Raw genomic sequence first — 12,603 nt, 5'->3', positions numbered from 1 at the left:
CAGGTTAAATCTCAGATAGTGGCTCTCTGGGCCATGTTCCACCCAGCACTGCTCCAGAGGCACAAAAGCAGAAACTTCTAAACTTTGTAAACTTATGTTCACATAAACAGAAAAGCAATTTTTTTAGGAGAGAAGAGGGAAGTGCAGAAGTGATGTAACTTGCCCAAAGCTGTTGAGAATGTCATTCTCAGGGCAAGACTAAGAAGAGAAGACCTGCTTCCAAGCCTTCTGGGGCAAGTTTGCACATCTGTCTCCCCACTGCTGACTGCATCCTAGGACAGCTATCACAGAACCACAGAATGTTAGGGGCTGGAAGGGATTCCCCAGTTCTCATCCTCTGCCTGTGTCTCTACCACACTTCAGCTTCATGCTGTGGCTTGTTGTACTTGATTCTGGGTTTATTTGATATAGAAATGCTTCCAACAGGCTCCTCCCCAAGCCATGAAGCACCAGGGGCATTGTATAATGGGTAGAGGCTTGTTTAATTTAATTTATTTTTAGCCCTCACCCCCAAAACTATAGCTCAGTATCTTACTAAATTCACCTAGGAGCTGAGGTTTGGCACCATGGTCCAGCAGCTCCCAGCACCCCTGGGATCTAGCAACAGGTACTGCATAAATCTTATCAATACTGATATAAAAGCAGCAGCATCTCAGGACCAAAACATTGTGATCAAACCAACTGGAGAAGTGGTTAGTGCCAAGCTACATCCTGAGGATGACAGTAGCACTGTGGTGCTAAATAAAGGCAGTTCTCTGTGGTGCCAAATAGCTTACTGTGGACCTTGTCTGTTCCCTGTTTACCTTGCTTCAGAGCAAGCTCCAGACAGTGTCCGGTATTTCTCTCTCCTGGCAGAGCCCCTCTGAGCTGTTCTTGGGAAGAAGAGCAGAACAGGTGTGGTGGAGAGAGGAATATACACAAAAATTAGTGAGCAGAAACTGATCATAGAGTTGTTTCAGTTGGAAAAGACCTCCAAGATCATCGAGTCCAACCAGCAAGCCAAGACCACCACAGCAATTAAACCATGTCCCAAAGTGCCATGCCCACACATTTCTTGAACACCTCCAGGGATGGTGACTCCAACACCTCCCTGAGCAGCCTGTTCCAATGCCTGAACACTCCTGCAGGAAAGAATTTTTTCCTAATATCCCACCTACACCTTCCCCTTTCACAGTTTCAGGCCATTTCCTCTCATTCCATCACCTGATACTAAGGAGAAGAGACCAAGCCCCACCTCACTGCAACCTCCTTTCAGGGAATGGTGGAGAGCAGTGAGGTCTCTGCTCAGCTGAGGTAACTAAGACCAGAGGGACAATTTCAGTGGTGGCAGCAGCAGGCAGTGGAAGCAGAGCAGCTCCTTGCCAGCGTGGCAGGGAACAGATGTGTTTCTATGGAGCTGTTATGCCCTGGCTCCACGATGCTCTTGGGTGCACTAGAGCTGAGCTCTGCACCCATAGCCAGGTTTTTCATAGCAGGAACAGGGGCTGCTGTGTGGCAGGCTCTGCTAGCAATAGCTCCCACAGCTTCCAAACAGCTTGACTGCACTGTTGTGGACTCCAGTGCTACCCTATTCATGTTTATTAATTTCTTGAGTAAACACCAATGAGCTTAGATACTGTCTGTGGCTTTGGCTTCTTCCCCCCACCCCCCAGCATTCAAGGCATGAAAGCAAATGGTCCATTTAGCTGGAGAATGTATAAGGCAGAAATGAGATCAGATTCCTGAACAGATGTGCCCTCCTCCAGAGGGATTTGGTGTCTGTGAGGCTTCAAGCTGACACCAGGCAGAATACACCTCCTAACTTCACCATGTCTGAGCTGCACAGCTGAACTGGTGGTTCCATCAAAGAGCCAGCAAAATATGAGCAAGTACCTATCAGTTGGAAGCATTTTGTGCATAAGAAAATGGAAGAAGAACACCTTTGTTATGCAGATAGGTTGACAGCACCAAAAAAAGAAACCCACCCTAAATTCACTGAAAGAAGTCCCTCTTCCTGAACAACTCAGGCAAAGAAAAATGCTCTTGCTCAATTTTGTTGCACACATAGACAACAAGAGAGGGGCTGAAGGGAGCCAACAGCTACTGCAGGTCAACACATCATGTACCACTTTCTCTTGGGAGGGTGCCATGTGTTTCAAGAAACACTTGACCTCCCCACCCAGCTCAGTCCCAGGTCGAGCCAGCAGCAGTGCACCACTGCCTGGTGTCAGTTCAGCCACTACTACAAGAGTTAGCACTGCTAACCACAGCTCAGATCATGCCCTGGGAACACAGCAAAGCCCTGCTGACACAAGTGTGCCAATTACCTCCTGGGTGACAGTGTGGGCATCCCTCAAACCACCACCCTGGACTTCCTCTGCTGCGCACGTCCGGCGAGTGAAGTTCCAGCTTTCACCCTGTCCTCCTGGCCCTGCGCTCTGCACACCTGCCTACATACCCAGGACCTTCTGTAGAGGTCCCCTCTCCTCTGCACATCTTCTCTGGCCCGTGCCCTCAGTCTCAACGGGGTGCAGATGGAAGGAGGCACAAAGGCAAGGGCACAGCCCAGAGAGAGAGCTCCCCCAGGCAAGGCACGCTGGCAAGGCAGCACACAGGAGCTTGAGTTGTGGCTGCCAGCTCCCTACCCGCTCCGTGGCAGAGCCTCAGGTCTCAGGGCTATGCATGCCTCAGCCTGGCAACCATCCCACACCCCAAATTAGCAGGCATGGGGACTCTTTGAAGTCACTCCAGCCTTCAGATGTGGGGACACACAGCCCCTCAGCAGTAACTGGTCCTGGGGATGCACCCAGCTGGGACACCCAGCCTGCCATCCACAGTTCCTGCTCCTGCTTCTTGTGGCTGGCATCCATGCCCATGTGTGCACCTGGCAGCTTTCCCACCTACAGACTGCTTGACAGGGGCTCAGCTGCCAGGCAATGATGCATTTAGACAGGAGGCCTGAGCAGGACTGTAAATACCATCCCTTTGGCTTTCCTCCTCCAGTGCAGAGGAAAGAACAGAGCACCTCTCACATGATGACTGCTATCTTGCCTCAGCCTGTCCTCTCCTCAAAGCAGTCCACAAGGCAAAGATAGAAGAGACAATTACACTCCTCATAAAATTCAACAGATAGTGAGAAAAACTTAAAAAGTGGTTGAAATTGCAAAATTTCTTGTAAACCTGTGTTGGCAGAGGGGGATTAAACAGCCTAACCCAAAGGTTACCATTTATCACTGGGGCACATAGATTTAGCCCACAGGCGCTGCAGGATGTATATCATGGAATTGTTTAGGTTGGATAAAGACTTCTAAGATCATCAAGGCCAACCATCAACCTAAGACCACCACAGCCATTAAACCATGACCCAAAGTGCTGTATCCACACATTTCTTCAACACCTCCAGAGGTGGTAACTCCACCACAGAATCACAGAATGTTAGAGGTTGGAAAGGACTTCCAGAGATCATTGAGTCCAACCCTTCTGCCAGAGCAGCACCACTTAGGGTAGTCTGCACAGGAATGCATCCAGGTGGGTTTGGAAAGCCTCCAGAGGAGACTCCACAACCTCCCTGGGCAGCCTGTTCCAGAGCTCTGTCACACTCACTGTAAAGAAGTTTCTCCTCATGTTGAGGTGAAACCTTCCATGTTCAAGGTTGTATCCATTGTTTCTTGTTTTATTACTGTGCACCACCAAAAAGAGATTGGTGCCTTCCACTTGATATGCACCCCTCAGACATTCATGAGATCCCCTCTCAGTCTTCTCCAGACTAAACAGCCCCAGGGCTCTCAGTCTCTCTTCATAGGGGAGATGCTCAAGTCCCCTGATCATCCTCCTGGCTCTCTGTTGGATTCCCTCCAGCAGGCCTCTGTCTCTCATGAACTGGGGAGCCCAAAACTGGACACAGTATTCCAGGTGTGGTCTCACCAGGGCAGAGCAAAGGAGGAGGAGAACCTCCTAGACCTGTTGGACACACTTCTCTTGATGCACCCCAGGATCCCATTGGCTCTCTTGGCCACAAGGGCACATTGCTGTCCCACAGAGAACTTGCTGTCCACTATGGCTCCATGGAGCTGCTTTCCAGCAGGGCAGCCCCTAACCTGTACTGGTGCCTGTTGTTATTCATTCATACACCTCCCCAGATGTAGGACCCTGTACTTGTCCTTATTAAACTTCATGAGATTTGCCTGCACCCAGCTCCCCAGCCTATGCAGGTCACATTGGATAGCTGCACAGCCTGACAGGTGTCAGCCAACCCCCCCAGTTTTGTATCATCAGCAAACTTGCTGAGGGTACTCTCAATCCCCTGAGCCAGGTTGTTGATAAAGATATTGAACAAAACTGGACCCAGTACTGATCCCTGGGGGACACCACTTGCCACAGGCCTCCAAGCTGACTCTGTGCCACTGACCACAACCCACTGAACTCTGTTGTGGAGTCAGTTTGCAATCTGCCTCACTGACCACCTTCCTGGGCAGCCTGTCCCAATGCCTGAACACTCCTGCAGGAAAGAAGTTTTCCCCAATATCCAACCTAAACCTCCCTGGCACAATTTCAGGCCATTTCCTCTCATTCTATCACCTGATACTAGGGAGAAGAGACCAACCCCTACCTCACTCCAACCTCCTTTCAGGGAGTTGTAGAGAGCAATGAGGTCTCCCCTCAGCCCCCTCTTCAGAAGGCTAAACAACTCCAGTTCCTTCAGCCACTCCTCACCAGACCTGTCCTCCTAACCCTTCACCATCTTCCTTGCCCTTCTCTGGACATGCTCCAGCACTTCAACACCTTCCTTGGAGAGAGGAGCACAAAACTGAATCCAGTATTTGAGGTGCAGCCTCACCAGTGCAGCAGATGTTTTCCAGTCGAGTTTTACTTGGGATGCTTCCACGAAACAGCCTACAGACAAATGCAAATATGCAATGAGAAGGTGCAGATAGGCTCCTGCCCAGCTAGGGAGACAAAGATGCTGAGTTCCCTATGGCTCTGAGTTTCCAGAGCCATAGGGGTGTTGCTTGTCTTTTTCAGGCTTTCCCTCACACACACAGTTCAATCTTTCTGACATCACAGGAGCTTCAAGTAACAGAAAGCCCCCCTGCTGTTCAGAGATCCTGCTGTGTGCAATAACATGCCTGCACAAGGAAACGAGGGGGATGCTGTTGGCAGGGGACAATGCAACAAAAAATACAAGCACAGGTCTCAAACCACAAGCCTAAAAATGGATAATCAAGAGAGATGGACAGAAATGAAGGCTTATTTCCCACCCAAGAGCAACTAAGACACCATATCTTGGAGGGGACACATCTTGACCCAAACCTCAGCTTTTCTGGGATTTTTCCCCAAGTGTTTGGCTATTCAGTGTTACTGCTGCAAAGAGACAGTAAGCATCACCATGAAGAAATCAGCAAAAAGCTTCTCTCTAGGCATAGAATCATTTAGGTTGGATGAGACCCTGCTGCAATTCTTGAGAGCATTCCTACACATGCCTCAGCATTTTGCAGCTATTTCTCACATTTAAGCAACTTGAAAGAAACGATTTCTTGTATATTTATTTTGATATAGACTGGGCAGCGACTGGCTTGAGAGCAGCCCTGAAGAAAAGGACTTGGGGGTGCTGGTGGATGAGAAGCTCAACATGAGCCACCAGTCTGCACTTGCAGCCCAGAAAGCCAACCAGAGCCTGGGCTGCATCAAGAGAAGTGTGGCCAGCAGGTGGAGGGAGGTGATTCTCCCCATCTATTCTGCTCTGGTGAGACCCCACCTGGAGTACTGCATCCAGTTCTGGAGCACCTGTTACAGGAAGGATCTGGAGGTGCTGGAATGTGTCCAGGAAGGACCATGAGGATGATCAGAGAGTTGGAGCTCCTCTGCTATGGAGACAGACTGAGGGAGTTGGGGCTGTTCAGTCTGGAGAGGAGAAGGCTCCGAGGAGAAGGCTCCAAGGAGACCTTGTTGTGGCCTTCCAGTATCTTAAGGGGGGCTACAAGAAAGCTTGGGAGGGACTTTTTAGATCAGGTAGTGATAGGACTAGGGGGAATGGAGCAAAACTAGAAGTGGGTAGATTGAGATTAGATGTTAGGAAGAAATTCTTTCCCATGAGGGTGGTGAGACACTGGAACAGGTTGCCCAGGGAGGTGGTGGAAGCCTCATTCCTGGAAGATTTTATGTCCAGGCTGGATGTGGCTCTGGGCAACCTGATCCTAGTGTGAGGTGTCCCTGCCCATGGCAGGGGGGTTGGAACTAGATGACCCTTGAGGTCCCCTTCCAACCCTAAGAACTCTATGATTCTATGTAAAGGGTAATAGTCCCAGGGACAATAAGCAGGAGTCAACCAAAAAGTTCCTTATACTTACAGCTACAGTTCACCCTGTCCTTCCCCATTCATTCAGAGGTATTCCATCATGGCCAGGCAACACCCTGAAAATTCTTGGGATAAAAAAAAAAAAACCAAAAAAAACCCAATCTTCTCTCTTACAAGGATCAGATTTGTTGTTGTTGGGTTGTTTGGGGTATTATTATAGTATTATTAATTTTAAAAAATATTATTTTAAATGTGTTTGAAAAATTATTATTAAAAATTATTGTTAAATTTTGAAGTTATTATTTTAAACTATATTTTTAACCTTTAAGCTTATATTTTTACCTTTAAGCTTATATTTTTACCCTTTAAGCTTACATTTTTACCTTTAAGCTTACATTTTTAACCTTTAAACTTATATTTTTAACCTTTAAACTTATATTTTTACCTTTAAACTTACATTTTTACCTTTAAACTTACATTTTTATCTTTAAACTTATATTTTTAACCTTTAAGCTTATATTTTTGCCTTTAAAATGATATTTTTAACTTTAAACTGATATTTTTACCCTTTAAACTGATATTTTTACCCTTTAAACTTATATTTTTAACCTTTAAACTGATACTTTTACCTTTAAGCATTATTTTTAACCTTTAAACATTATCTTTAAACCTAATTTTTATTTCTAAATATTATTTTTATTTTTAAAGTATTCAAATCTCCAGGCATGGGCCAAGGAGATGGGAAGGGGTGGTATGAATCAGAAAAAAAAAAAAAAAAACAGATTCAACAACTGCCTTTGGGATGACACCCAGAAACCCACTTTCTATGCAGAAAGCCCCTCTCAAATATGTCACAGCTTCTGTCCAGTGAGAAGTTAGGAAGCCAGGTATGAGGGGACAAGCAAAAGACATGTCCTTACCTGCCTGTCCCTCCTCAGTCCTACTTCTCTCTTCGTAGCCCCTGAAACATCACCAGCTCATCTCCTCTGGAGTAGGTGTTTGGCCATACACCAAAGCTCTTCTGCCCCAGCTTAGATTATTGTCACCCAGGCAGCATGGGAGGAATGCATTTGGAGCAATGGTCATCCAACAGGCAAGCAGGGAGGTCTTCTCCATCAACCAGGCAATCACTGCTTGAAACATAACCCTCAGAAGAAGGCTCATGCTATGCTGAGGCACCCTTCCAAAATATATATGTTAAAAGTGGTAATTTCTTAGAGTTTGTGAGGATTTTTTCTTGCCTTAATCAGCTCTATGACCTTAGCTCTCCTGAAAAAAAAACAGATGGTCCCTTTTTGCAGGTCCAGAGGAGGGCCATGAAGATGGCCAGAAGGGTGAACCCTTCGGGGACAGGCTGCAAGAGCTGGGACTGGAGAAGAGAAGGCTCTGGGGAAACCTCATAGCAGCCTTCCAGTAGCTGAAGGAGGCCTACAAGAAAGCCGGGGAGGGACTTTTTACAATGGCTTGTAGTGACAGGGTAAGGGGGAATGGAGTGAAGCTGGAAGAGGAGAGATTTAGACAGGAGATTAGGAAGAAATTTTTTTATAGTAAGGGTGGTGAGACACTGGAAGGTTACCTAGGGAGGCTGTGGATGCCCCCTCCATGGAAGTGGTCAAGGCCAGGTTGGATGAGACATTCAGTGGCCTGGTCTAGTGGGAGGTCTCCCTGCCCATGGCAAGGGGGTTGGAACAAGATGATCTTGAAGGTCCCTTCCAACCCAAACCATTCTGTCATTCCTTAGAGATTTTTTTGGTGCACATCCTGTCTTCTAAAGCAAGTCTTTAGCCTCTGCTGCATGCACTGCTGAGCATCGTATGTTTTAAATTCAAAAAGACAACATGAACTGGGTTTGGTACCCTCTGAAGAAATCAGTAGCTTACATTAAGCAGACCAGCCTACGCAGTTTGTTACAGGCCCTTTTTAATTCTGCTATTGATAGATGCAGTGTCTCTCACCCACTGAGCCAGGGGGGTTTTGACATCATATTATCCAGGTCAGAAGACAAAGCCTCCTCAGATTAAAAGAAAAAAAAAACAAAACCAAAACACAACCATGAACAGTGGCTTTTTGTTCAGCAAAATACTTTGTCTGTTTGTAAGCAAACCTGCCATAAACAAGCATGCAACGTCCACTTAGTGCAAAAAAACCAAACAAAAAGGTCTCCTCACTGATTACTCATTAATTACACATGGTGATGGGAATAATAGACAAGTAAAAGATCCCCAGGGTCATCTAGACCAGGGGAAAATGTTCCTGACACTGAATTCTTCCTCCTGAATTTCCCTCCTCTGAATTCAAGTCTTTGAAGCCAAGTGATACAAAAAGTGCTTTTAACTCCTTACCTATGAAGACCAAGAAAAGTTCCATGCATTTGTTTGCTACAACAAGAAACAAACCTGCAGTAACCAATGGAATCAACATCTTTGATCTGAACACTGCCTCTGCTTCATCAAACCTTGAATTTAACATTAAGCTCTGGAAGACAGACTGAAGAAACATGAGCTACTTCACAGAGGACTTGGCACAGAGTCTCAAGAAGGGCAAGTGTGGCAGGAAAAGCTGGTGCTGGAATGGCAGCACAGGAGTAAGTTTGGATCTGGCTCATTGTGAAAGTGAAACTAAACCGTGTGCTGCTAGGGAAACACAAGAGTCCTGCTTGCCAAGAGGATCTGCCAAGTCAAATTATTTGGCGAACTGAGGAAAAAGGGTGACATGGGTAGCGTGTGTGAGACACACTGCTTTCAGTCACATCACAGAAATGGATTACAATCAACAAGTGGTCACAAAACTCCATGAAAGAAGGGAAGAATGCATGTCCTGGGAGAGTGAGCCCAAACTACAAAACATCCCACTGCTGGTGAGCAGTTCTTTCAACAGAAACAGTTCCTCATGCTCTCCTTCCTGAGAAGGTGGTGATACTGATTTCAGCTAGGTGCCACAACCTGTCACAGAACAGGTGTTAACAAGTTTGCAGACAACACCAAGCTGTGTGACCTGGGTTGGAACACTGGAGGGAAGGGATGCCCTCCAGAGGGACCTGAACAAGCTGGAGGGGCAGGCCCATGCCAGCCTCATGAAGTTCAACAAAGCCAAGTGCAACATCCTACACCTGGGTCAGAGCAATCCCAAGCACAAAAATTCAGGCTGGGTGAGGAGTGGCTCGAGAGCAGTCTGGAAAAGAAGAACTTGGGGGGGGGGGGGGGGGGTGTCAGTTGATGAAAAACTCAACATGAACTGGCAATGTGCACTGGCAGCCCAGGCAGCCAGCTGTATCCTGGGCTGCATCAAAGGAAGCATGACCAGCAGGACCAGTGAGGTGATTCTCCCCCTGTACTCTGTTCCAAGACCCCCAAGAAAGACATCAAACTATTGGAGTGGATCCAGAGGAGGCCATTAAGATGATCAGAGGGCTGAGCACCTCACCTCTGGGGACAGGCTGTGAGAGTTCAGTCTCTTCAGCCTGGAGAAAAGAAGGCTCCTGGGAAACCTTAGAGCAGTCTCCCAGGGGTCAGTACTGAGTCCAGCCCTGTTCAATATATTCATCAATGATCTGGACAAAGGGACAGAGCCTCAGCAGGTTTGCTGATGATACCAAACTAGGAGGAGTGGCTGACATCCCATCAGGCTGTGCTGCCATCCAGCATGACCTGGACAGGCTGGAGAGTTGTGGGGGGACAAATCTAATGAAATTCAGTAAGGACAAGTGTGAAGTCCCACACCTGGGAGAGTACAGCCCCGTGGGTCAGAATAGGTTGGATGCTGCCCTGTTGGAGAGCAGCTCTAAGGAAAAGTATCTGGGAGTCCTGGTGGACAACAGGCTGACCATGAGCTGGCAACGTGCCCTTGTGGCCAAAAAGGCCAATGGCATCAGGGGGTGCATTAAGAGACGTGTGGTCATGGGAAGCTCTTCTCCCCCTCCACTCTGCACTTGTCCCTGGCCTCACCTGGAGTACTGTGTCCAGTCCTGGGCACCCCAGCTCAAGAAGGACAAAGAACTACTGGAGAGACTCCAGTGCAGGGCCACTAAGATGCTGTGGGGACTGAAGCATCTATCATACAAGGAAAGGCTGAGAGAACTGGGGCTGCTTAGCTTGGAGGAGGCTGAGGGGATGATCTTATTAATGCTTACGAAGATCTAAGAGGTGTGTGTCAGGAAGATGGTGCCAGACTCTTTTTAGTGGTCCCCAGGGACAGGGCAAGAGGTAATGGGAATAAATTTGAACACAAGAAGTTCCATCTAAACATGAAAAGGAACTTCTTTATTTTCAGGGTGGCAGAGCTCTGGAACAGGCTGCCCAGGGAGGTGGTAGAGACTGTCTCTGGAGACTTTCAAGGTCAACCTGAATGGGTGATCTGCTTTAGGTGATCCTGCTCGGGCAGGGGCATCAGACTCAAGCTTCAGAGATCCCTTCCAACCCCTACCATTCTGTGAATAAAACAAAGACCTAAACCCAAACAGCCTACAACATACACATTATAAAGACCTTTATCAAAGTCAGAAACCTGGACACACGTGCAACAATAGGCCTCAAAGGGATGCTCAACCTCTGAACGTGTGTCACTTCCATTTCTCCACCCAATACGTTTTAACTCCTCCCCAGGAGAATGTCCACACCACCAGAACTTGTTTCTAGTATCCAACATCTTGGCTGCAACTGAATTGACCAAGCAATAGCATGTAAGAAAAAAAGAAAGAGGTAAAGTATGTTAGGAACTGCTTTTTTTTCCAGATGTTAGAGGAACCTGAAGCCACCTGTTGCCCAGAATATTGTTGCTTTAATATCAGTATTACATCTCTCACAGGATTTCTTAAGCAGATTTTTGTCACTACTAAATTGTCCTGCATTCAGGTATTCCCTTTCCTCCCAACCCATAAATGCCACAAATTAAAAGGAATTTCCATTTTTAAAGATCACAATTTCTTCTACGTGCCAAGTGTAGATACTAAGAATCTTACAAAACTTTAAGCAGTGCTTGCAAACCTGGCTGAGGACAAGTGTGCTTCCCTGGAAAAAAATAAAAACAAACCCTTAAGTTATTTTAAAGCCATTAATATGTTTTTTTCAATAGTTCCCTCAAAACAATCTCATCCAACAAGAAAGAACTGAACAGTTCCAAGAAGACCATCCCTTGTTTTATCAAAGGCACAACTAGGACACCCAAGAGCAGTAAGATATTTTAGTAGATTGTCATCTTGTAGGTCAGCTAACCCTCCCCATGACTCATTTTTCTACCTGTCAGCTCCAGAGGAAGCACCCAGAAGACTAAGAAAAGCTGAGATACCCATTTGGTAAACACCTGCAGACTTGGTACTACAGGTTGATTTTCTTTTTGGGTGATGCCCAAATCTGCACAGCTAACAGGGCCATCAGCAGCCACTGCTCAATCCAAACAGCACAGCACAGGGCAATCTGCAAAATGGGGAAATAGCACTCATTAAAAAAAAAAAAAAAAAACAACTGTTCTTCAATTATTTTTAAACTACACCACTGCATGCAACTGGATCTGAACTACTTTGTCCATCCTTACGAAGAGAGATTGAGGGAGCTGGGTCTCTTTAGCTTGGAAAAGAGGAGACTAAGGGGTGACCTCATTAGTGCTCGTAAATGTATAAAGGGTGAGTGCCAAGAGGATGGAGCCAGGCTCTGCTTGGTGATGCCCAATGACAGGACAAGGGGCAATGGGTGGAAGCTGAGGCATAGGAAGTTCCAAGTGAACAGGAGGAAATTTTTTTTCACTGTGAGGATGACAGAACACTGGAACAGGCTGCCCAGGGAGGTTGTGGAGTCTCCCTCTCTGAGATATTCAAAACCTGCCTGGATGTGTTCCTGTGTGATCTGGTAGAGGTGATCCTGCTCTGGCAGAGGGGTTGTACTGGATGATCTTTTGAGGTCCCTTCCAGCCCCTAACATTCTGTGATTCTGTGATCCTTTTTCACCCTATGGAGTATGAATCTGTAACAATGAAGTGACCAGCAGAAGGGAGTGCCAGCATCACACCAGCAGCTTGAAACTTTAAGGTGCTGTATCCTACTTTCTCCAATAATCCACACACCCCCTAACTATGGATCTCCAGTGCTATGCAGTCCTCCTGTCCCTCCACCACTTCCCCAAGACGTTTTTGTAGGAATGCACCAGGAAAAAGGTGGGTGAAACAGGAACTGCAAATGGTCTTGTTCCTCCCTCTCTGCAGCTTTTGCATTAACACCAACCCTCACCTTTTTGTTTTGCTCTTTCTTGCATTGCACAGCCTGTGAGACACCACCAAGTGCAAGTGAACAGTCAACGCTGGATGAGTTCCCCTAAGACAGCTTCTAAAATCTGCTTGGG

Source organism: Indicator indicator, chromosome 2 (genome assembly GCF_027791375.1).
Source record: "Indicator indicator isolate 239-I01 chromosome 2, UM_Iind_1.1, whole genome shotgun sequence".
Lineage (NCBI taxonomy): Eukaryota > Metazoa > Chordata > Aves > Piciformes > Indicatoridae > Indicator > Indicator indicator.
Note: the sequence above shows the minus strand (reverse complement) of the source record.